The sequence below is a fragment of the Pinus tabuliformis genome, chromosome 2_2, assembly GCF_031772625.1.
Source record: "Pinus tabuliformis cultivar Carrire ecotype Pingquan chromosome 2_2, CPIR1, whole genome shotgun sequence".
Classification (NCBI taxonomy): domain Eukaryota; kingdom Viridiplantae; phylum Streptophyta; class Pinopsida; order Pinales; family Pinaceae; genus Pinus; species Pinus tabuliformis.
In genome coordinates, this window is record NC_142300.1 from 933,708,913 (window position 1) to 933,734,977 (window position 26,065).

A 26,065-nucleotide genomic window follows, 5' to 3' on the forward strand; every position below is an offset into this window, starting at 1 on the left:
TTCCTCCAAACATCAGGCCGTACAGATATCCCTATGCCCAAAAGAGTGAAATTGAACGTATGGTTGCAAAAATGCTAGAGGCTGGTATAATTCAACCGAGTCAAAGTTCTTTCTCTGCTCCAGTAGTATTGGTGCACAAGAAGGATGGATCATGGCGCATGTGTCCGGATTATAGGGAGCTCAACAAGCTCACTATTAAATATATGTTTCCCATTCCTGTCATTGATGAATTATTGGATGAATTGCATGGATCAATTTACTTCACCAAGTTGGATCTTCGTTCAGGATGTCATCAAATCAGAATGAAGACTGAAGACATTCCAAAAACAACATTTAGAACTCATGAGGGTCATTATGAATTTTTGGTCATGCCTTTTGGCCTTACCAATGCACCCTCAACATTTCAAGGATTGAAGAATTCAATTTTCAAACCATTCCTTAGAAAATTTGTGTTAGTATTTTTTGATGATATACTAATCTACAGCAAGTCTTGGAAGGATCATGTTGAACACGTTGACAGGGTGCTACAACTATTAGCGGAGAAACAATTATATGCAAAAAGCAACAAATGTTTCTTTGGAGTACAAGAGGTGGAATATCTAGGTCATATTGTATCTCATGAAGGATTTAAGGTAGACCCTAGCAAAATTAAAGCCATTAAGGAATGGAAAATCCCCACATCCATAAAGCATCTACGAGGATTTCTCGGGTTGACAGGGTATTATCGCAAGTTTGTTAAGAATTATGGGAGAATAGCAGCACCTCTAACAACACTATTGAAGAAAGATGCATTTTCATGGACTCCAGAAGCAACAAAGGCCTTCGAACATCTTAAAGAGGCAATGTGCCAAGCACCTGTCTTAGCTACACCGGACTTCACAAAAACCTTTATTGTGGAATGTGATGCTTCAGGAAATGGAATTGGTGCTGTTTTAATGCAAGATGAAAGATCCATTGCTTTTGAAAGTCGTCCAATCAAGGGAAAGTTTTTACACAAAGCTATTTATGAGAAGGAAATGTTGGCAATACTCCATGCACTTAAGAAATCGCGACCCTACCTAATGGGAAGACACTTCAAGGTAAAAATGGATCATGATAGTCTTAAATACTTTTTAGAACAAAGATTATCCTCTGAAGAGCAACAAAAGTGGGTCACAAAGATGTTGGGTTATGACTTTGAAATCATCTACAAAAAAGGGAAGCAAAATGTGGTGGCAGATGCACTCTCAAGAAAGGATGAGGATGTGGAAGCATTGTTGTGCGCTATTTCTATTATCCAACCAGATTGGATAAACGAAGCAAGGGAGGAATGGAAGAATGAAGAAGAAGTGTCGGCACTTATTCGAAAGTTACAACAAGATTCTAGGACGTCGGATACATTTAGCTGGAAAAATGATTCGTTATGGTACAAATATCGCTTATACCTCTGTAAAAATTCCTAGCTAAAACAAAATATTCTTATGGAATTGCACACTTCTCCCTTAGGTGGGAACTTGGGATTTTTAAAAACTTACCACAGGGTTAAGAAGGAATTTCTTTGGGATGGCCTTAAATCAGATATTCAAAAGTTTGTGGCGAAATGTTTGGTTTGCCAACAAAATAAAGTTGAAACAATTAAGACACCGGGTCTATTACAACCTTTATCCATTCCAAGACAACGTTGGGAGGAGGTTTCAATGGATTTTATCATAGGTTTACCCAAGTCTGAGGGAAAGAGTGTCATCATGGTGGTAGTTGACAGACTTACCAAGTATGCACACTTTTGTGCATTATCACATCCATTTAAAGCTAGTATAGTTTCTACTGCATTTATGGAAACAATTCAAAAGATACATGGAAACCCAAAGATTATTGTAAGTGACAGAGATCCCATTTTCACTGGGAATTTTTGGACAGAATTATTTTCTTGTTTTGGTACTCAGTTAGCTCATAGTTCATCTTATCATCCTCAATCTGATGGGCAAACTGAGATAGTAAACAAATGTTTGGAAGGATATCTTCGTTGCTTTGTATCTGATAAACAGACACAATGGGTCAAATGGTTTCCTCTGGCTGAATGGTGGTATAACACTTCCTTCCATATAGCAACAAAATTGACCCCATTTATGGCACTTTATGGGTATCAGCCACCATCCATCACATCATATTTAAGAGAAAATTCTAAGGTTCAAGTAGTGGAACATCACATCGAACATCAACAACAAGTCCTCCAACTCTTAAAGGATAACCTCGTGTTGGCACAGAATAGAATGAAACAACAGGCAGATCAACATCGTAGCAAAAGAAGTTTTGATGTAGGTGATTGGGTATTCCTGCGGCTACAACCATATAAGCAAATGTCCCTCAAGCAAGCTAAGAAGGATAATAAATTATCACCAAAGTATTATGGTCTGTACAAGGTGTTGCAAAAGATTGGTACTATGGCATACAAATTGGAGCTTCCTGCAGCTTCTCGATTGCACCCAGTTTTCCATGTTTCATGTTTAAAGAAGGTTATAGGCGATAAGCTCCCAGTTCAAACAATATTGCCAGAACTTGACGAGGAAGGAAAAATTATATTGGAACCAGAAGTAGTCACAGAAACAAGAACTCGACAGCTACAAAATCGATCAATTTCAGAGTATCTTATCAAGTGGAAGAACTTATCTGCTGAAGATTCCACATGGGAGGATGAGAATTTTATATAGAAGCATCCAGAACTACTCAATTGTTGAGGAAAACACTTTTTTGAAGGAGAGGGGCATGTTGGGTCCCTATAATACTAGTGATTACCCCATTACTATTGTAGTTGTATGCCTTATTAATATTGTTGTGCCCCTATTGTCCCCATATTGTTATTACTGTGCCCAATAGAATCCCTCTATTGTTATTTTTGTGGCTTTATATTATTATTGTTAGGTCGGCTGGGTTATATTGTGACTCCTTAGACTCCTATATATAGAAAGGAGGTTTTGTCATTTGAATCATCTAAGAATTGTTCATTTATGTAATGTAAAGGAGGTTGCCCCCTCAAAGAGGCTGAATTTTAGGGCGTTGATCTATCTTTTCTATCTTTTTCTTGAGCTGGTTTCATAACACAATGACATATCATCTACAAGCCAATGGGCAGGTGGAAGGGAAATTTATGATCATTGAGATGATCATAATAAATGTCATTCAACTACACCTCAATGACTAGGAGGATCAAATTCCTGAAGAATTATGGGCCTATTGAACAACATGGAAAAATACCATTGGGTACACTCTGTATGATCTAGTATATGGAAAGAGAGTTATTTTACCAATAGAGATAAAAGTACAAACCTTGAGGACAATAGTTCATCTTGGAATGAACCTATTGAAGGCACAAAGACAAATACTTCTCAAAATAAATGAGATAAATGAACATCATCAAGTTGCTATACATCAAATAAACATTATTTACCAATAGAGAGCTTGGTGGCATGACAAGTTCATAAAAAAGAAAATATTCGGAGTTGGATATTGTGCCTTGTTGTTTCACCCAAGATTCAAGGAATTCATCTTTTCATGAGGAAGGAAACCATAAACAAAAAAAGAGAGGATGAAGCTGAAGATGTCATGGGAGTCGATGGATAGGGTTTCCTAGATATCATTATTCCTCCCCTTCATGTTGATCATTTTGTTATAGATCTAGACTTTCATTTATGGTTGAGTGTAGATTTTTTTCAGTCTTCATGATATATCTAAAGTTTTTTCCCATTGAATTAGGGTTTGTCTTGGTTTTTAGCCGGCTCATTTTGTTATCAACTCAAATGTTATTTTCCTTTTCCAAGAGTTTATAGCTCATTGGGGATTTCCATACTTCTAGACTATGACCTGGTGATGTTTCTCTAGTTATTGAGTGGTTGAGATAATTCCTTGTTCAATGGGTCTCCCAAATAAATTTTTTAAAAAAGCGAAGTCAATTCCCTCTCTTGATTTGGGTTTTTCCTCCTCTGTGAAGAAGAATGTGAATACATTGGAGGAAAGAGGGTTGATTTGTAAGTTCATTGGCCTTTGGCATAACTATAATTCTATTAATTGGTTGAATCATGATCCCATAAACAATTTATATTGTGGAAACAATTATTATTCTTTTATTCTTAATACAAGGAGGATAGGGATCAGATCGACAGATGTGGATCTTATTTGTTGGGCACTACAGGAATGTTTCTCACCCACTGGCATATGGATTTCAATCCCATGATGGAAATTTCTTCTGCACCAATGGGGATCACATTTCCATAAATTCCCCTTCTTTGTTGGGGTGAAGGTATTTTCAAGGCTATAGGAGATAAATTAGGTCGATTTATTTATAGTGATATGGATAAAGAGAATAACTTCTCTTGTGCCATAATTTGCATTGAATTGAATTTTTCAAAAGGCTTTCCCGAGGCAATTCAACTTAAGTTGAATGGTTGGTCCCATCTTTAGGTTTTGGATTATGAACATGTTCCTTTAAATGTATTTTTTTTCATGAATATGGGAACTTTGTAAACAATTATTCGAAGGCTTTAGCTTCTAGGCTTTCTTCTAATCCTCTACCATCTTCTCATAGTAATGATGAGCAAGGAGAATTCAAACCATTAACAATGAAACATAAGAAGCATTTAATAAGAGGTTGCATGCTGGCAAACCTAAATCTCATCCATACCCTCCCTCTAGTAATAGATATGAAGTTTTGAAGTCCTGAGAGGAAATATTTATGGGTGATGGGGCCCAAGTTGATCAGTTAGTCGTCTATCAAGTGTCTCCAAATAATATTAATTTATTTGTCAAGTAAAAGTCTTCATCCAAGGGTACCAACAAAATCCCTCTTATAGAAAAGAAAGAAGAAGAAGTGAGACCAAACCCACCTCTTCTTCTCCTTCCTTTTCAAAAGTGATAAAAGATAATCGACACTCTTTCCCTCTTTTAACAAGAAGTAGTAAAGATCAAAACAAAATTGTGAAATCTAGTGCCAACAATTCTCTTGCCTCCTGTGGGTCCAGTGGTGGGTCGATTTCTCTCAAATCTTAGATTTTTCTAATTTTTTTTTTTGCATCATGTTGTGCAAGAAATTTGTAAGAATCTACTCATGTTCTCAAGAAGAAATATGCGCAAGCTTTAAAAATTATAGTATTGGATATATTGTCCCCCCTTATTTTCAGGGGCGACAGATGGATTTTAGCTTCTCTCTTTTTAGATTCATGGAAGAAATTTTCTTTGTAATAGTCACTCTTATGTACTTGTTTTGTGCTCCATGCAAAGATTTTTAATTTTACAAATTCTCATTACTATAAAAAAAGGCCTTCAAAGGAATGTACCTCTTGGCTAGGGCCATATGAGATTGACACTAATATGAAAATGGGTCCATTAAGCTCCATACTGTTAATGAGGAAAGGACTCCACTAATGAGAAATGGATACAAGATTTGACTATATCACAAGACCCTATCAAAAGAAGTCTTTTTAAGAAGGACAAATGAATGATAGCTTAATAATGACTTGGAGATTGTGAATAAGAGAAGCCCCCACATGATGATCCATTTCATATTTTTTTGTTTCAAAAGAAAATATATCATAAAAGTCCATTTGTGAAAACTCTTAAGGCACAATTGGGTACATGTCATGTGAAAACTTGTTCAGCTAACACTTGATATGTTAAAAAGAAGAAAAGAAAAAAGTGAAAAAATGAAAAGAAATAAAATATATTGAAACTCATGTATCCATGTGATTTGAAGGTTCTTGATACTTTTTTCTACTGGTCCTAATAAAAAAGCTTTAGAATTGCTCGTAATATATAAGGGAACAACCTTGTTAATGCAACACCAGTATCATCTAGCTCCAACACCATTGCAATAAAACCAATACCATGTGGCTACAACATAGTGCTACAACACATTTCGCAGACAAAACCATTACAATGTTGCAATATCATTACGACAACACCTTCCATGGATAGAACCAACACATTTCTACAAATCCTTAAGGTTGAATTTGACTCGGTGACCTTATTGCGACGCCTTTCGACTAGGCCAATATAGTTGTTGTCATTGTGACATTATTTAATGTTGTTGTTGCAAAAACGGTTCAGGGTAATTGTTGCAAGACTAATTCAAGGTAATTACTGCAACACCTTCTCTAAATATTAATTATAGTAATTCTTGATTCCATTGAAGACATCATGAAAAGGAATGGGAAATGACACACCTACCATCTCCAACTTGGAAAAAGCCACCAACTCTCAGTATGAATTGAAAGGTGTGACTTTCCTTACATAATGAATGACATTAAATTGGCATGATCACACTTAGCTTAGAAATGTTTGTATACATGATTTATCATTAAATGCCATGAAATTCCACTACCACTACACCTTTTGAAACAACTTGTGCCAATAATCCATAATTACATTGCTTTCATTAGATATTCTCCCACTAAATTGTTCATCCACACTACAACTGACAGATTGACTGAATTTGAGAAAGCATCATGGGTGGCTCACTAAATCATTGAGAACCCTCTGAGACCCTCTATTTCAATTCTACGGCCACAGTTGGGCCATCTTCCAGGCCGCGGGGTGGATTGAGTATGTTGAAATACTACAATGGGTATGACGACAATGTTGCACTTGAATTCTCTCTAAATTTTAAGATAAATAGAACAACGGTGGGAGGAACACTAGTTCTGGTAAATGAACAAACCATAGTTGTCGGATTATGTTTGTCATGAGTGGGAGAATGTTGGTACTCCTAGAAGAAGTTATGACCAAAGTTCATGGAATAGTTCCTGTATGCAAGCAAAGTACTGGAAAAGAAGGGTAATAGATTTAAAAGATAATCCCTACTAACACCATGGGATGATATAGAAATATTCATTTAGAGGTATTTTACTTGCGAGGGAAGCAATGGAATTTTTTATTTATTTATTTGTTTTTTTTTTTTTGGGACCATCTAAAATTAGGCATCAAAGGCAGATAAATATGCCTTTTTTTCTATGGAATATGTTGTGATAGATGGCCACTAGTATTCAAAAATACCATTGGCCCAAGGACTCCTTCTCACACCACTATCTCATCAAACTACTAGTGGTGCATGCACTCCATTACACGGGCCACACTTGGGATGACCTAGTGAGGATACCAGAGCCACATGCACATGTTGCAAAACTAGAGGAAGCAACCAAAGAGGGTGTTGTAATGCCTAAAGCATCCACGACTGTAGCACCTGAAGCATATTTAACAAGGATAGTCGTTGCAACCCCTGAAATATCTGCAGAAATGGTTATTGCTACAATACCTAAGGCATCCACAGATTTGCAACAACTAAATGAAAAATTTAGAGGTAGTCATGACAATTACCTTAAGATCACTGGGAGAGTGCCTCCAACCAAAATACTTTGGTGCATGACTAAAAGGAACTCACATGTGGCCATAACCAAGAGGAGGATAACAAGATATTTGAAAAAGGAGGACTTGGTCTAACCTGCTGCAATAAACAAATGAAATAGAGTAAGAGTAGGCAACAAAAGTCCTTGTTGACAGACTAGAACCAGTATGGATGATGGAAGAAAATATGGAAACCGTTTCTAAAACACAATAATCAATAGGGGTAGTGAAAGAAGAAGTGAAAACCCCTACTGAAACACATGAACTAGTAGGGGTAGTGGAAGAATAAGTGAAAATCCATACTGAAACACACGAACGAGTAGGGGTAGTGGAAGAAGAAGTCAAAACCCCTACTGAAACACATGAACTAGTAGGGGTAGTGGAAGAAGAAGTGATAATCCCTACTAACACACAATAACTAGCAGGGATAATGGGGGGAGATATAGAGGTCATTGCTGAAACACTAGAGCCAGTAGGGATGGTGGAAGAAGAGATGAAAAAATTTGTTATTACACAAGAAAAAAAAGGGAAAGACTTAAAAGAAGTCTTTGTTATAGAACTAGATGATCAAAAGAAGCATATAGCGGAAGGACAATCTACAACAAGAGAAATAGGAGCAAAAATACAACACACAATTGCAACTCAATAGATCACTATCGTTGCATAAGTCTCGAGGAAGATACATAAATCCAAAAAGAAGTAACATCTTATGGTACACTTTCCTTTGCATTCATTTATTATTAGAATAAATAAAATATTGGAAAAGAATAATAAAGAGCTCCAACACGAGGTTAAGACCTGATGTTGCCCCAACAACCCCCATTTTTTATTTATTTATTTTTATTTTATTTTATTTTATTTATATTTATTTATTTATTTATTTATATTTATATTTTATTTTAATTTTATTTATTTATTTTTATTTTTATTCGAAATATCGCCTTGCTTTGCATTTTGATCCTTTTTTTTAGTGATTTTTGTTTTTTCATTTATGAGATTTCCATCATCTTCGCCTTGTCAAAACGTTTTCATTTATGATATTTCCATCATCTTTGCCTTGTCAAAACTCTATATTTTGTTTCACAACAAAAGCATTATCATACATATGCCTTCCTCCCTACCATACACACCCATACCATCAACCATACCATACCATACCTATACCTTCCTCCCTACCATACACACCCATACCATCAACCATACCATACCATACCTATAATGTCACTCAAATAACAAAGCAAACCAATAAACAATATAAACAAGAAAAGTTGATTTTTTCGCATGCATATGAGATTTTTGTTAAATGTTCGACAAAAAACACAAACTGTTTTACAAATTGTGCATGAGGTATAACATGAATCCAACTTTCATAGGGAATATCTTGAGCTACAAGGCATGAAATCAGGCCCATAATAGCTCTTTGGAAAGAGGAAATCGAGGAAAACAATTTGAAATCATTTATTTCAACAAATTTGCATTCTAAACTGCCCAGATATTTAGTAGAAAAAAGACTACTTTTTTTAATTAAATCTAAATATCTAGGTTTTTTTTGTTAATAAAATTGGATATTGAAACTTTCTGTTGCTCTGATCTCATCAATTCATTATCTATCTATTAGAATTGTAGCAACACAAAATGATTTGGCTTAGATTTTAGGATTTGTTACTAATTTACAGGAATCAAGTTTTCTTTTAATAATTAATTTTGATTGTTTTGGATTGAGATTTTTGCTTTAAGTTTTAATATATTTTTAATGATAAATTTTACAAATGTTTTATTTAGAATATGTAGAAGATTGTTACTACTTTGAGCTCAAGGATTTATGGATTGGAATTGCAAATAGAAAAAGAGGATTATTCAAAATCCCAAGATAACATAAATCAGATTTTCTTGAAGTTGTCAAGAAACAAACTTCTATTGAACTCGGTAATTATAAATAAAGGAGCTATAAAAGAGTTGGAGGTTGAACCAAAGCAGAAGGAAAATATTTATTGTGGGATATTTATTATGAAATTATTGTCCCAAGAGAGTTGGAAATGGTTGCACTTTAAGACTCTGGTTTTATAATTAGTATTTTACAGTTAGTTTTTGAAGACCAATCAATTATTGATATTTATTTAATGATGTGGTTTGAGTATTGTATGATATTTTAATTATTTAAAAGACATTGATGGTATTTTCCTCTATCGTTTTTCTTTATATTTATACCTACCGAATGTTGGAATGTGCTTCTGTCATTTCTTTTGAAATGGTCAAGTATATGCAATGTTGAGTTTTTTGATTAATATGATTGAATCGACATTCATTTATAATTTTCAAAAAGATAATTTATTAATCTTGCTCTCATTATCAAGATAGAATTTTTTTTTATTTTTTTTTCATTTAAATTAATTTCATTATATGTAAATAAACATTAAAAATCATAAAAATTATAATCAGTTTTTCATAAGCTCGTTAAAGCAGAGCCAAAAAGTTTATTTAAGTGGCTGACTTGACCCATATTCCAATCAGGGTTTTCACTAATTGAAACATTTGTAGTACTTCCTTTAAGTGCTACATTTGGGTGATTTATCCATCCCCTGTTGTTAAGATTATTCAAGCAGATCCATTTATACATAATAGATTGTATAATTGTTTATAAATACTGGTGTTATAGCCCTATTTTCCTAATTGAGAAAAAACTCACAATTGTGAAAAAGGTTTCTAGAGTTTGTTCCAATGATCTTCCGAGGAAGGTCACTTGTTGTCTTCGTTTGTTTGTGGTTGTGTGTATGGATCGAGATCAAGTATAAAAAAGGTAGATTGCTCAAGTGGAGTGAGAGAATCTACATCAGACCCAAAATCCTTCCCCAACCTGCGAGGAGGCCATGTGCACACATATTTCCTTGTAGTATATAGAATCAACTCTATGATGCATGTTTGATAATTTGGGTTGGGACACTATTATATCTCTATTGGTATTTCCTTTTTTAGTCTGGTGATCTTAATCGGGCATGAGATCACGGAGCAATAGTTCCTTGCATAATTAAATGCAATAGAATTGGTGCTTTCAATGAGAGCATTTTTCTTTTGCCCTCTTTGTATTTAGATCTCTTATCTTTTACTTTGGCTCTGGTTTTTTTGGTCTCCCTTTAAGTTCTCTATGGATTTTTGTATTATTATTTATCTTCATTGGTTTTACTTGTTTTAGATCTCTTATATTTACTGGTGTTATAACCTTAATTGACAAAAAACTCATAATTGTGAAAAAGGTTTCTAGAGTTTGTAATTCCTAAGGAGATCAACTTGACCCACTTGTGTATGAGTTGGCTAGGGGTCCATTATTGTAGAAGTTTCCTAACTTCTCAAGCCCCTAGGTGTCTATATACATTCTCTTGGAGGATAGAATAAGCCTATATAATCTCTCCAAGAGGAAAAGGAAAGGGGGGAAGTGTCCAAACTATAGTGTGAGAGCTTGCTGTATTGGGAGAGGAGACCATACTACAAGATGGAGGAGAGGATATTATTTGCTGAAGGTATATTGATGTACTTTAACTTATATGATTAAGAGAAACATATGTTCTTTCCATGTATCTATTTGTATTCAACATGCTTTATAGTTGTTTCTATGATATTTTTATCTAACAATCTTTCGAGGAAGGTCACTAGTTGTCTTCTTTTTTTGTGGTTGTGTATAGGGATCAAGATTAGGTGTGGACGAGGTAGATCACTTGAGTGGAGTGCAGGAATCTATATCAGACCCAAAATCCTTCCCCAACCTGTGAGGAGGCCAGGTGCACACATATTTCCTTGTAGTATATAGAACCAACTTCCTGATGCATGTTTGATCATTTTGGTTGGGACACTATTATATCTCTATTGGTCTTTACTTTTTCGGTTTAGTAATATTAATCAGGAATGAGATCATGGAGCAATAGGTCCTTTCATAATTTAATGCAATAGAATTGAGATCCAGAACGAAAAAGGAAAGACCAATAGAGATATAATAGTGTCCCAACCCAAATGATCAAACATGCATCAAGCAGTCGGTTTTATATACTACAAGGAAATATGTGTGCACCTGGCCTCCTCGTAGGTTGGGGAAGGATTTTGGGTCTGATGTAGATTCTCGTGCTCCACTCGAGCGATCTACCTCATTCACACCTGATCTTGATCCCTACACACAACCACAAACAAATGAAGACAACAAGTGACCTTCCTCGAAAGATCGTTAGATTAAAATATCATAGAAACAACTATAAAGCATGTTGAATACAAATAGATACATCGAAAGAACATATGTTTCTATTAATCATATAATCAATATACCTTCAACAAATGAGATCCTCTCCTCCAGCTTGTAGTATGGTCTCCTCTCCCAATACAACAGAGCTCTCATACTATAGTTTGGATACTTCCCCCCTTTCCTTGTCCTCTTAGAGAGATTATATAGGCTCATTCTATCCTACGGGAGAATGTATCTAGATACCTAGGGGCTTGAGAAGTTAGGAAAATTCCACAATAATGGACCCCTAGCCAACTCATACACAAGTGGGTAAAGTTGATCTCCTTAGGAATGACAAACTCTAGAAACCTTTTTCACAATTATGAGTTTTTTCTTAATTATCTCAATTATGAAATAATTATTATCTCATAATTATAATATTTTGGAAAATTAATTATGAGAAATAACTCAATCATGTAATTCCACCCTTTTATCATGGGATAAATCTCACATAAGTAAAATAAAAGGTGAAAAAGGATGCATTTTAGCCAAAAAACTAAGGTAAGTTGATATTGGGTTTCTCAAGCTATAATGAAATGGAAAATAAGGTTATAATAGATGCCCCCTAATGCATGAGGTCAGAAGAGAAATTGATGGCCGAAATGCATTATAATAATACTCAAAGCTCAAAATGGGAGGAAGGAGGCAAGACCACAAAGCTTGATCATAGGAACTCAAGTGTTGAAGTCTCAATTCTGCTGATAACATCCCCGAGGTGGGCATACCCATGCTTGGTCATAAAGAAATACTGAACATGGCCGCAAAAACATACATTGCGGATACATAACATAAAGTGATAGAGCATGGCCACCGAACCAAATACACAGTGGATCCATGTGACTCAAGAGAATGAGCATAGCCACTAACAAATACAATTGTGTATCTATGTCACAATATACATCAGTAGGACTATGGACACATGGAAGATAGAGAAGTGTCTCAAGATAGTACTCAAAGTACATAAGGTATACATAAATCCAAAAAAACCTAGGAATGATGCCATATAAGAGTGAGATGTCCCTAACCTAGGGACTTCGACATAACCCCGATGGTACGAATCTACACCATGCAAATAGATGAGTTGATGTCGAGCATGGTAGAAACTATCTGATTACTAGCCAATGAGGTAAACTAATAAAAAACACGAGGGAATCCACTGATGAGGAAAATGGACCCCAAGGTACCTAGTACAGTCCACTAAGTGTGAATAAATGAGATGATGTCGAACACTAGTGAACTTGATCAATCAGGAGCCAATGATGTAAACCGATTTTTGATCACGAGGAAGCTTGCCATTGAGGTTTGCAAGCTCCAAGGTACTACCAGTTCCTAGATTAAGCTCCTGGATAATGAGCTCAAGTCGATAGGAGAAGATCCATCGAAGGAGGGTTTTGATGTATCCCCCATCAATCGACATGGAACAAACCAGGATGGTGTGATGTATGGATGAAGTCATGAAGTGGTCAAGTACAACTAACAAAGGGATGGTCGACTCAAAAAGGTCAACAAGCTACTGCAATTGGCCAACACAGGCTGAGACTTCCCTTGAACATATAACGACACGACACAAAAGTGACTTGCCAACATGACTAATGAGCACCATGTGATATCATTCAACAATGTAGGAGGCATCGAGGCATGCTCCATATGACTGGAAGAGTAACCAGTTAGAGGAGTAGACAAAATCATATGTATGGTACGGTTCCTAGGCAAGCTAAAACCCAACTGTGAGATAACGAAACATACATCTGTCATGTTCAAGGGCGACACAAAGGATGTTGCCATTTGATGACTAGTGGAAATAAATGTTACCTCCCCTCTCTTTTTATGAGTTCATTTTTTGTAAAGTTGTCCCCCAAGCCCGAAGAAGAGATAAAATTATACAAGGGGGAACCTCTTAGCCACAATAGACTAGGGTATTCCTTTTTTGTAACTAGTCTATCCCATTTCGAAAGGGGTTAAACTTATACTAGGTAGACAACACTTTAGGTAATTTAATGAGTGTGAAGTAGACAAGTTCACTCAGAATTTTTTTCTAAATTAAGGAGTCTAAAAGGAGCTTAAAGAAAACTCCTCTTGGAGGAACAAGTGGTATAGAGGGTAGTAATTGGTTCCAGTAATGTTGGAACTTCTCATGACACAGTGAAGACAAGAGGCGAGCTAATAGGACCACTCACTACAATGGTTCCTCCAATAAAGGGTAAACACCAAGTACTAACTGGGGTATCCATGAGCGGATAAGTTCTACTGCCAATTGACGAAATTCATAATGGAAATTGGCTAAAGTTGCAACTTGATAGGGTTGGACCTAAGGCAAAAATATGGCGTTGATGGTCAAAATACAATGAGGACGAAGAAAATGACCTACCCCTATATGCTAGGTTCAAGAGACATGTACCTAAGGTCTGTAGGATGTCATAATAAAAAATCCACCATGTATTGTAAAAACCATATAGAAAGACTAGACCCATGGTTAAATCACATAATGAAAGAAATAAACATGAATTAGGTAAAAACATTACTATATATATATATATATATATATCTATATATATCTATAGATATATATAATATCTATTTTTTTTCTTCTTCGCATAAATAAGACATGACAAATACTCGCATCACATACCAAACAAAAAAGAGATAAAGCATCACATCATATGTACAATATGTACAAGCACAACACAGTCAAATAGGTCACACCAATGTGGGGCCATGCCAAAGGAAGTCAAACTACCCAATCTGAAAAGGTTGACCATGCCAAGGACATTGTAACATAGTCACATTTTCAAAACTAACTTGAGGACATAAGGGAGGATCAAGACATAAAGGAGGTACAAGATGCTCATCGACAAGTGGTGAAGGAAATTCATTGGAAAGTTCGGTAGTAGAATCCCAAGACTTGACTCAGTCCATGGGTGGCACTTCTAAGGAGGGTCGAGGAAACCCCCCTTGGGTCGATTGAATATTTATGTTACCAAGCTCCAGTTGTTCCACATTGAGGAGACTAGAGGCATGAAGAGGCATAATCTCCCTAGGGTGATCAGTAAGTAGATCCATGACCTCCAAGTTGACTAACCAGGGAGGCACCAAGTGTAGATTTAAACAAATTATGCCCTGGCTATGAGTAATTTTTATGTTTTCTTTTGATATTTGAATATGGAATTCAGGTAACAATGCTTTATATTTTAAAGTGAACCTTGCTCTGTTCTTCTTCTCCATTTCACAGAATTTAAAGAATCCAGTATGTTTGGCTACCTTTCCTTGTGAGATCTATCTGTTGATACTCAAGTTAATCAACATTTTATATATCAAACTCCGTAGCCCAATGGAAATATAAGTTATCAACCAACCACTCAAATACAAATCAAAACCCCAAACCTCATAACTAGCCTAATATTTGATTAAACAAAGCTAAATCTTATATAGAGAGCCCTCTCTGAAGCTAGCAGGGCTAGATCCCAACTTCCAAAGTTGGTTTGTGGTTACCTTGGTAATTTTCTTCTGCGACCTCAGAAAATTGCTAAGTCCTAACATTTTGGCGACCATATTGGGGAACTTAAAATAATCCTTTATTCCATCATCATAAGATTATTTCCTTAGTTTCTATATCCTTATTTCATGAAATTTAATGATTAACTCATTGGAAATAAAGGATTAGAGGTTGTTTTACTTTTAAAAAATAAAAATAAAAAATCTGGCTCCAAAAATAGTTTATACTCAAGCCAATCCTGATCCTGACCCACCTGAAATTCTAGACAATCCTAAAAGAATACTCAGAAGGAGAAGTTTAGATGAAATCCAGGGAAGCAATAGCCCCATTTCAAGGGCCAATTCCCTTCCTCAGAACCTTGATATTATTCACGATATTCAGTTTGACCTTCCTTTCGAGCATAGTCTTTTTAGGACTAGGTTTGAATCTTTTGTTGGTCAGACTGTAGTTGATGAAGCCCTTCTTCAACCATATAAATCAATAAGACCATTTGTTGAACCTGATTTAAATCAGCAAGCCCTTCAGGAGTTTGACAAACTACAAGATCTTGTTTTAGCCCTTGATCAGGCTATACATCAAGCTTACATACAACAGTCTGTTGAGCTCTCTTCTCTCACTATTGTTGCAGTTGCTTCATCCTCTCAATCAGTTCATATGACATCACTTGTCCCTTCCTCTTCTATAATTTCAACTACTCATCCAGTAGTATCTCAAGTAGTCACCCAATTAATTCCCACAAATCCTATATCTTCTCCTCCCTTAAGACCAAATATCATGGCTGCTCGCTATGCACCTCTAGTTCTACCTACACAGTTGCATAATATGCCCCAAGACTATCAGACTAGGATACCCCAGTTTGATGGTACTATTCCTGTGACTGCACAACAACACATTGACAAGATGAATGAATTCTTTGATCTTCACGAAGTAGATGAGAATGATGTAAAACTAAGGCTTTTTTCTCAGAGCTTAGGTGGAGAAGTCAGAAAGTGGTTCAAAGACCTAGCAACTGGTAGTATAATTGACCTTGCTACTTTTCACCAATCTTTCCTAACTAGGTGGGAAATAAAAAAGAGTCCTCTGCAGATCCTTAATGATTATAAAAACCTTAAGAGAGGTCCCAATGAAACTGTAGAGGAGTATTGTGACAGATTCAATAGGGTTTATAATGCAATTCCCATTGCCATTAAACCACCCCAAGGCTTGGCCCTGATACATTTCCCAGAAGGATTTGATGTTGATATGGCCTATCAACTGAGAGAAAGAGATTCCTCCACCCTAGAGGAAATGAAAGCAAATACAGTTAAAGTAGAGGCTAATTTATTAGCCAATAAAGCTAAGTGAAACACTGAAAAAAGAGTAACAATAAAAGACGAAACTTAATCTTCTATTTTTGTTGATTATAAATTAGACAGTCTACTAAGAACAGTAGAAAAAATGATGGACATAATTAATATAGCTGATAGGAACCCTCAAAGAGAAAATCAAACTGGGCAAATAAGAAATCCAAACTATCGAAGAAATCAACCCTTAAATAAACAAAGAGACCAAAAGGGTCCAGACCATCAGGTGATACCTCTCTTTCAACAAAATTATACATATGAGGAGGCTGAAGTAGCTGATGATACAAAGAATACTCAAATAAATATATTAGGAGGAAATGATAATGACTATATTTTCCTTACTCGAAAGAGTCCTGATGTTATAATCCTGAAAAAACTTGACACCATGTTGAAAACAATTCAAACAAATGATCCCTCTACCAGCCAACCAAGAGATATACTCCAAAGAGATGTGGCTGATAAACTAGAAGATGTCAATTCAAATAAAACATGGACATCATTTAATATAGAAAACTAATTTTTTTTTCCGGAGAAAAAAGCATAACTTTTTATTACAACCATAAAAAGTTTACATTCTGTTGTGTTCTTGAGCCAACAAGAGGGCTCTAAAGTTCTGTTGTGTTCTTGAGCCAACAAGAGGGCTCTAAAGGCACTGTTTTGTTCTCATTGCGAGCTATTACAGCAATTTTCTGACTGCACTTACAGATCTCCTCCCCACAGGAGGTGATAAAATATGAACATATACATGATATCCGTAGGTTCTGGGGTCTCCTACGATGTAGGAAAACAACCCCTAACAACAGAAAAAATTTAACAGTCTGTTTTTGTCAAAAAATATACAGCAATAAAGTTATATAGTTTGCTGGAGTCATATGTAAGAAGAAACTAAAAACCGCATAAAAAGATATATAGAACAGTATATGTACAGCAACATAAAAAGTACTGTGAAACCGCTGTCAAAAAAGGCTATGTACTGTAATCACTGTGGAAGATTGTGCGGAGGCTGATGAGTAAAGTGTGATTGCCCATGTCTGATCTCCTCAATTGACCAACTGCCCAGAACTTGTTGTAGACCAGCCTTAGAAAGTTGGTCTGCGACTTCATTTTTGTCCTTGTAGATATGGCATATGGTAAATCTGATATAAGAAGATTTTAGTGAGTTAATTTCATCAACAAGAGTCTTCAGTATTTGATTTTGACAAGTTGCATTTCCATTGACCCATTTAATGACATTGAGAGAATCCCCAAAAATTTGGACTGAGTTGATATTTCTGTGAAGAAGCCAGCATAAGAGAAGGCGCAAGGCGGACAATTCAGCATAGTTATTTGTGCCAGTGCCCAACCCTACAGATGCTTTTAAAGAGTGTTCTGGGTTTATGTGTATGCACATGCCCGCTCCAGCCTTATTATTTTGGGATGCCCCATCGAAAAAAGCCCACGGCATGCCTTCCTGAATAATGATTTGGTTTTGTTTGTTTTTGGGGTTTCTAGCTTCAGGTGGCGGGATGGCTGAGTAGATGGCAGCCACATTGGAAGCGGCGGTGGAGATGGGGGTATCCTTGTCTTGGAACAGGCTTTTGTTTCTAGCCAGCCATACACCCCAGAAGAAGACCAGGGGCAGATTTCTCATGTTCCCCTCCGGAAAGTTGTGCCACCATTTCCTCCAGGCCTCTTCCAAAGGTTCATGACCCCACTGAGCTTTTACCTTGAGCATGGTAGTAACTTCCTCCCAAATCCTTTTTGTGACTGCACAAGATGTAAAAAGATGACCAATGGTTTCCTCTTCAGTCTTGCACAGGGGACATCGCCCAGGCCCTGCTAGAAACCTTGCTTGTAAAATCTCCCATGTTGGGATCTTCCTTCTTAGGATACACCAAAGGAAGAGCCTGGCCTTTGCTGGACCCTTGAGTTTCCAAATATTATTTGCCCACCAGACTGGTTCTCCCCACCCCTTCTTGCTCATTAGAAAAGAGTATCCTTCTTTGGGAGAGTAGTCCCCGGTTTTGCCTTGAGCCCACATAAGGCGATCTGGTTCCTCTTTAATCCTTACATTTGAGCGGTGTAGTTCTTTGAGGTAAACCTCCCATTCATTCTTCCATCTGTCATTTATTCCTAGATCTTCGGCTCCCAGCCACGCCTGTCCCCAAAAGGTAGATTGTCCCACTTTTTCCACCTGATTTAGGGAAGTAATTCCAATGCTGTCTAGGTGTCTTAGAAACCCTGGGGACATGGCATAATCTTCATTACACCCTATCCAGGGATCTCTGCCAATATGCACCTGTTTTCCATCCCCCACTTTCCAAGCTAAACCTTGTTCAATTACTGAAAAGGCTTCCACCGTGACCTTCCAGATGGCAGAGGTATTCTTTGTCTTCTTGTTCTGACTCTGAATCCAATCTTCCAAGGGGACGGGATCAATGTATTTCCTTTTCACTACCCTAGTCCACAGATTCTCCATAGTTATTAATCGCCAGCCTAATTTTGCTGCTAGTGATTGGCTGAATTCTGGGAGTCTTTTAATACCCCATCCACCCCATTCTTTTGGCCTAGCTACTTTGTCCCATGCTACCCAAGGCAGAACCGAGGCCTCATTTGTTCCAGCCCAAAGGAATCTGCAACATATTCTTCTGATTTTTTCCATTATACCTTTGGGAATCCAAGTCAAGGCAGCCCAGTAAACAGGGATGGCTAACAGAACCGATTTGATAAGGGTCAGTCTGCCAGCTCTGGAGAGCCACCTAAAGCTCCAGTGAGATATTCTGGTTTCTATTTTAGCTACAAGCCAGTTCCAGTCCTCTTTTTTGTATGAACCTGGTTTTAACAAAAAACCCAAATATTTGAAAGGGGAGTCCAAAGCTTGAATGGGGAAAGGGAAAAGATTTGCCATTTTGTCCCTCTCTCTTCTTTCAAAATCTGCCACACAGACTTGAGATTTACAAGAATTTATCTGCATTCCAGTAGCTTTCAGAAACAGTTCAAAAATGCATTTTAATTCCTTTAGTTCATTGAGAGATCCATTGGTAAAAATCAGTATATCATCGACAAAAAGTAAATGAGTGATATAAAGATTGATTGCTACCTCAATACCTTTTACCTTCATCTCTCTTCTGGCTGTGTGGATCAATCTGCTTAGCCCTTCTGCCACAAGGAGGAACAGGAGAGGGGAAAGCGGACATCCTTGTCTAAGGCCTCTTTGACTGTTAAAAAATGAGGATGCTACTCCATTGATCAATACTGCAAAACTGACATTTGAGATGCAACCCATAATCCAGCTAATAAAGGTGTAATTGAAGCCCACATGAGTAAGCAACATCCGGATGTAGAGCCAGCTAATTCTATCATATGCTTTTGAGAGATCAATTTTGATAACTGCACCCTTTTTTTTCTTCAATCTGACACTATGAATAACCTCCTGGGCTACTCCAATTGCTTCATGGATTTGTCTGCCATCCAGGAAACCAAATTGTTCCATTGATATATTCCTTGACAGGATAGGGGCAATTCTGAGAGCAATGACCTTTGCAATGATCTTATAGATACAGTTACACAGGGAAATTGGTCTGAAATCTTCAAAACTCTCCGGATCATCCTTCTTAGGAATGAGAGCTATAAAAGTAGAGTTGAAGGGTTTGTAAACTTCTCCTTTCTGTCTTGACTCTTCAACTACCTCGGTAATCTCAGAGCCTATAAGATCAAAAAAGTGGAGAAAGAGTTCAACAGTCCACCCATCAGGGCCAGGACTTTTATCCTTACCCATAAGCTTCATGGCTGCTTCCACCTCCTCCTTGGACACCGGAATTGTAAGGTCTTCTGCTTCATCCTCCTCAGTGAATCTGGGGAAACATTGAGCTGTTCTTATGACTTCTGCAATGGTAGCCTCTCCCGGATCAGAGAAGATTTTCAGGAAATGTCTTTGTCCTAAGCCAGAAAGCTCGGGGAAAGATTTGACTTCCCTCCCTTCTTCGTCTTTGAGACTCCAAATGGTATTAACTGATTTCCTTCCTTTAGCATAATTGTGAAAAAACCTTGTGTTTTCATCCCCTGATTTAAGCCAAATAGCCCTACTCTTAAGCCTCCATTCTTCTTCTTTATCCAGGAGGATTTTGTTTTGCTGTTTCTCTAAATGAAGAATTCTGTCCTTAGAGGCCTGCGTTGAATAACCATCTTCCTCAGTGCTTTCCAACTGCTTCAACTCCTCCCGGATTTTATTCAAATCCTCATTTTGTTTCAGTTTCCTGTCCTTTGCCCAGGAGATTGTCGCTTTCTTCAATCTTTTGAGATTCTCCATAAACAAGAAACTCTTATCCTCTCCTGAGTTGTGAGCAGGATGGATCCAGGTCTCTTTAAACAGGTTACTATATGTGGGATCTTGGAGCCAGGATGAATTGAACTTAAAGGGAGCAGGCGGCTTTGGGGGAGGAGAAGAGAGTTCAAGAAAAACAGGAAAGTGGTCTGAGTTCCCTACTTCCTCGACCCACTGCTTGAGGAGAGGAGCTTTATCTGCTAAGGACTCAGATAACAGAAAACGATCTAGTCTTTTGGCAATCCGGTCCTCCCCTGACCTTCGGTTCCTCCAAGTGGGCTTTAGTTTGATCGGGGCTGGATCTATGAAATTATTGTCCGTTAAGAGATTAGAGAAGAACGTTGTGAGGGGATCTTCCCTTGCTGATGGGCCCCATGCTTCCGCCCTACCCAAGGAGAAGTTGAAGTCACCCCCCATAATCAGCAAGGAAGATTTCAATACCGATTTTGACATCAGTTCAGCCCAAAAGGATTCCCTATCCTGACATGGCCCATAGATATTGACAATATTGATGGGAGAAGGGAAGTCGTAAGAAATAACCTCCATCCCCATAACCTGTTTCATCCCCCAATGATTTATGACCTTCACCCGACCTTCTTTGACTCCAATAGCAATACCCCCCGAGTGACCAGATGAGTCAATAGCCGAGAAGATCCAACCTGGCAAGAGGTTTTTGAGCATAGATTCAATCTCAGGGGCTTTTCCCAGGGTCTCTTGCAAAAAAATAACATCAGCTTTTGAATTAAGGACCCACTCCTTCAAGGCCAGTTTTTTAGGTTTACTGGCTAAACCTCTGCAGTTCCAGGATGTCAGGATCATTTCAAAACATCAACAGGGGGTTGCGCTGCTCTAAGGACCCCGGGGATGGAATACTGTTTGCCATCTGCAACATCCAATTTTGCTTTAAGTTTGGCCTTGGACATGTCCGATTTCCTACCTCTCTTGTTTTTTGAGCAGCTCTGTAGGGAAGACTGCCCCAGACCACCAACAGCCCCTGGAAAGTCGATCTTCCCCCCCAAGGATCTCAGGTTGTAAGGGCAAGGGGTGCGAGATGCGGGATGGGAGAGGGGTGGCCAGTTCTCTTCACAGTTTATATCAAGGGACGGGAGAGCCTCAGAGATAGAGTCTACATCTGGAGTTATCATCTCAAGTTCCTTTTTATTAATATTGTTATTTTGATGCGAAGGAGATAAAGGAGAAGAGGCATGCAAGGTAGATAATTTATGCTCAGGAGAAAAACAGGAAGAGACAGGGATCCCTGAGCACATACCCATATCATTTTCGCCAGGAGAGTGATGTTCTGTAGGGATTCCCTTAGCAGTCTCCACCAGGGCTTCTGTTCCTTTCTCGTTCTCTTCCACAGCTTCCGCCTGATGGGGGACCTCGGTCTGAGCCGCCTCTTGGTGATTGACAGGAACCGACAGAGGATCCAAAAGGGTCTCGCCCATCTCCATCTGCTCTGTGCCTCCCCTTTCCGGATTTTCTTGTTCCTGCGGTCTCGGTGAAGGGATAGTTGTAGGATCTCTGTATGCAGCAGTCCTCCTGAAACGTCTCCTTCGTCTGTGGTGAGGGCAGTCCTGGGCCAGGTGCCCGTATACATGACAGCGGTTGCACCTAAACGGCAGGTGCTCATAGTCAAGTAATTGCTCGAAAACATAATCTTTATACTGTAGATTGATTTTTTGTGCCAGGCCACCGCTCGGATTGAGAAGGACCAACATACGAGCCATCGCTCTATTTTTAGTCTCCAGGAAAGTCATATCAGCTTCCATGAACACCCCCAATCTGTCCCCAATAGATTTGAAGACCGCTTCTGTCCAAAGAAAAGATGGGAACCCCGGCGCTCTCACCCACACAGGGAACTCATCCGTTCTTTCTTTAATGGCATCGAAAAGGGGGGACCATTTCTTCATCAGGACAGGAATGTGTCCAATGTGCCAGTTTCGTTGGAAAACCCAATCTGCCGAGGCCTTATCTATAAAACTTAGCTTAAACCATCCTTTTGCCAGACATTGTGCTTCAAACTGTAATGGTCTTTCCGAAACAAAACAATTTTCTCCCCATGCTTGAAGAAATTCCGAGGAGAATCTCTTACCACGAGCTCTTCCGACCAAAGTACATTCTGCCACAGCTAGTGATTCCTCGATGGATACCTCCATTCCCAGGATCAGGTTGCCGTCAATCACCTGAGATCCAATAGGTCTTTGCGGCCTTCTCTTTGCCCCTTTGCTTCTTAAATCTTCCTCCGATGCCCTAGCTCCCCTGCGCATTTCATTTCGAGCTGGGTTCGTCTGCACAGAGCCCACAAGGGGCTCAATCTCCGGCAATGTCTGATGCTGACCAGCGATGCCCGTGCCTTGAAAGCCAGATGGTGTTAACCCAGCTGTCGGAAAGTTGAAACCCTCACGCTCCCCCACCGAGCATTCACCATGACCTCTAGTGGGAACTCCTTTCTGTAATGGGGAATCCCTTGGCAGAGAGACCCTAGATAGTGTAGGAAGACCCCTTGGAGCCCCAGAAAAGCCAGAACCAGACGAAAGCCCTAAAAGTGCTAACTCTTCAAAACCTTTAGAGGGCGCAAACCGACCTGGAACAACTTTTCCTTTTGGGTCCAGATGTAAACCCTCCTCATTTGTTCCAACCACCGCATTATCTCTTCCCACCTGCTTGGGAAAAGCCGAAAAACTAGATGTGAGATCCCCGCTACTCAGATCTTCACCTTGAAAAAGAAAAGAAGGTTTTTCCCCCGCCTGAGATAGTGCTTCCAGTCTGGACAGTTCGATAGCTCCAAAGTAATGTTCAACATTTTGTGCAGTGGTATCCTTCCCCCACATGGAGAGGATGTCTTCCACCTCCGGCTCCAGGTCAACGAAGTCGGCGGGATTAACCATGGTTAAGGTCCGTTCCGAAGCTAAACAACCGACAGCCAACCGCTCCCTTCTTTCGCGACTGTTAGGGGAACGGAAAAAGGCAAGGGTAAACAGCAAAACACCTGTAGTAGAAAGACTATAAGCAAAAGCCGGGTAAAAACATTCGCCGAGGAAGGGCCACCTCCGCCTGCCCGTTACTTAGACCGAAAAGCTGACCCTGCGCCTGCGGCTGTTCATGGATCCTGACATTCCTACTGTCTACCCGTGACCTGTGCGCGGTTCCGAACGGGGCCCTGGTTTCGAAACCCTAACCTCCATCCATGCGCTGGTTATGTTACTGATAATATAGAAAACTAATTGGCAAAACTCAAAATCCCTATTCCTTTGACAAAATTTATGAGTAAAACTCCTTATAGATCCCATGTAATGAAAGCATTGAGCATAGGAGAAGGCACTGATACAGTTAATGTATTAGATGATCAACCTGAATTACTATTTGGCCCAGAAGTTGATGGCAAACTTCAAGAGGGGGATGTTCCTCCCTTTTATGTTAGTCTAACTATTCATGACAAAATCCTACACAATGCTATGCTTGACTCAGGCGCCTCCCACAATCTGATGTCGAAAGTAATTATGGAGAAGTTGGGGTTAGACATTATCAGAAGGTATAAAGACCTGTATTCATTTGATTCTAGTCAAGTTAAGTGCCTTGGACTGATAAAATATTTATGTGTAAATTTAGTTCAAATCCCTGCCAAAAGTGTACTTATGGATATAGTTGTTGCTGATATTCCACCCAAATATGGAATGTTGCTTTCCTGTTCATGGGGAGCGAAACTCCAAGGAAATTTACAGGCGGTTATGTCTTATGCAACACTCTCTGTCTTTGGTTAGAATAGAAGACTCTATAGAGAGAAACTCATGAAATTTACGGTCACCACTCAGGATAGGCCCAACAATTATCCTATATATTCTGTTCATTCTGATTTGGACTCGTTTATTCTTTACAATGATGTAAGCACACAAGAACAAATTCAAATCCATAGTACTGATTTTTGTCTCAATGCTGATGGTCAAACCTTAATCACTGACCAGGATAATTCAAATGAAGTTTTGTGGAATTTTTGTTTTGATGGGTTATTGTGTAAAGAAGGAGTTTGTGCTGGTGTTTGGGTTTGGGTTTCTAATTCATATACTCATCACTCAGAAGGTCACTCTTACAAATTAAATTTTCAGTGTTCCAATAATGTTGCAGAGTATGAAGCCCTACTCTTAGGATTACAACTCTTAAAGAAACTTGGTGCAAAACGAATTGCCATTCATGGAGATTTTGAGTTAGTGATAAAACAAAGCAAAGGAGAATACACTGCAAAACATCCTAGGATGAGAGCCTACAGAAATGTTGTGTTAGAATTTCTTGATTCTTTCACGGAATATAGTTTGTTTGTAGTTTCAAGAGATCAAAATATACTGCCTGATGGTCTTGCTACTTCGGCAAGTACTTGTAAATTACCATTTTGTCCCACTCGTCCATATACACTCGAAGTAAAGAATAGACCTACTGTACCTGATAACATTAGATACTGGCAGGTTTTTGGAGATGATGCTCAGATTCAAAACTTTTTGCAGTCTAAAGATGAATTTGAAGATACTAATATAGATGAAGAGTTTGATATAGAAGATATTGTACATTCTAGTGTAAATAAATTAGAATTACATGAAATAAATGAAGAAAAACAAGAAACAAATATTTTACAACTAAAAGACAATATCCTACCTAGAGGACTTGTTCCTTTAGAAGATCTATTTGATTTCAATGATGTAGCTAAGAAGCCCAAAATTGAACCCACTGGAGCTGGGGTTGAGGAACATAACATTGGGACTGAACTTCAACCTAAAATGATCAAACTATCTAAATCCTTACCTCCAGCTAAAAAGTTGAACTACATTAAATTTTTCAAAGAATACATTGATGTTTTTGCCTGGAGTTATGAGGACCTCAATTCCATGACACCAGTATCATACAACACAAAATTCCATTGAAAGAAGATCATAAACCCTTTAAACAAAAATTAAGGAGGATTAATCCCATGCTTATGCCTCTGGTTGAAAAGGAGGTAAAGAGAATGTATGATGCAAAAATCATAGTACCTCTGAGATATTCCAAATGGGTGTCCAACTTGGTTCCCACTTGGAAGAAGACTGGTGAAATCAGACTCTACATTGATTTCTAGAATTTAAATAAAGCCTCTCTAAAAGACAATTACCCTCTACCTAAGATGGACCACATCCTACAGAAGGTAGTTGGATCCAACAAGATTTCCTTGTTGGATGGATTTTCTGGTTATAACCAGGACTTAGTACACCCAAATGATCAATAAAAAACAACATTTACTACACCTTGGGGAACTTTCATGTATGTGA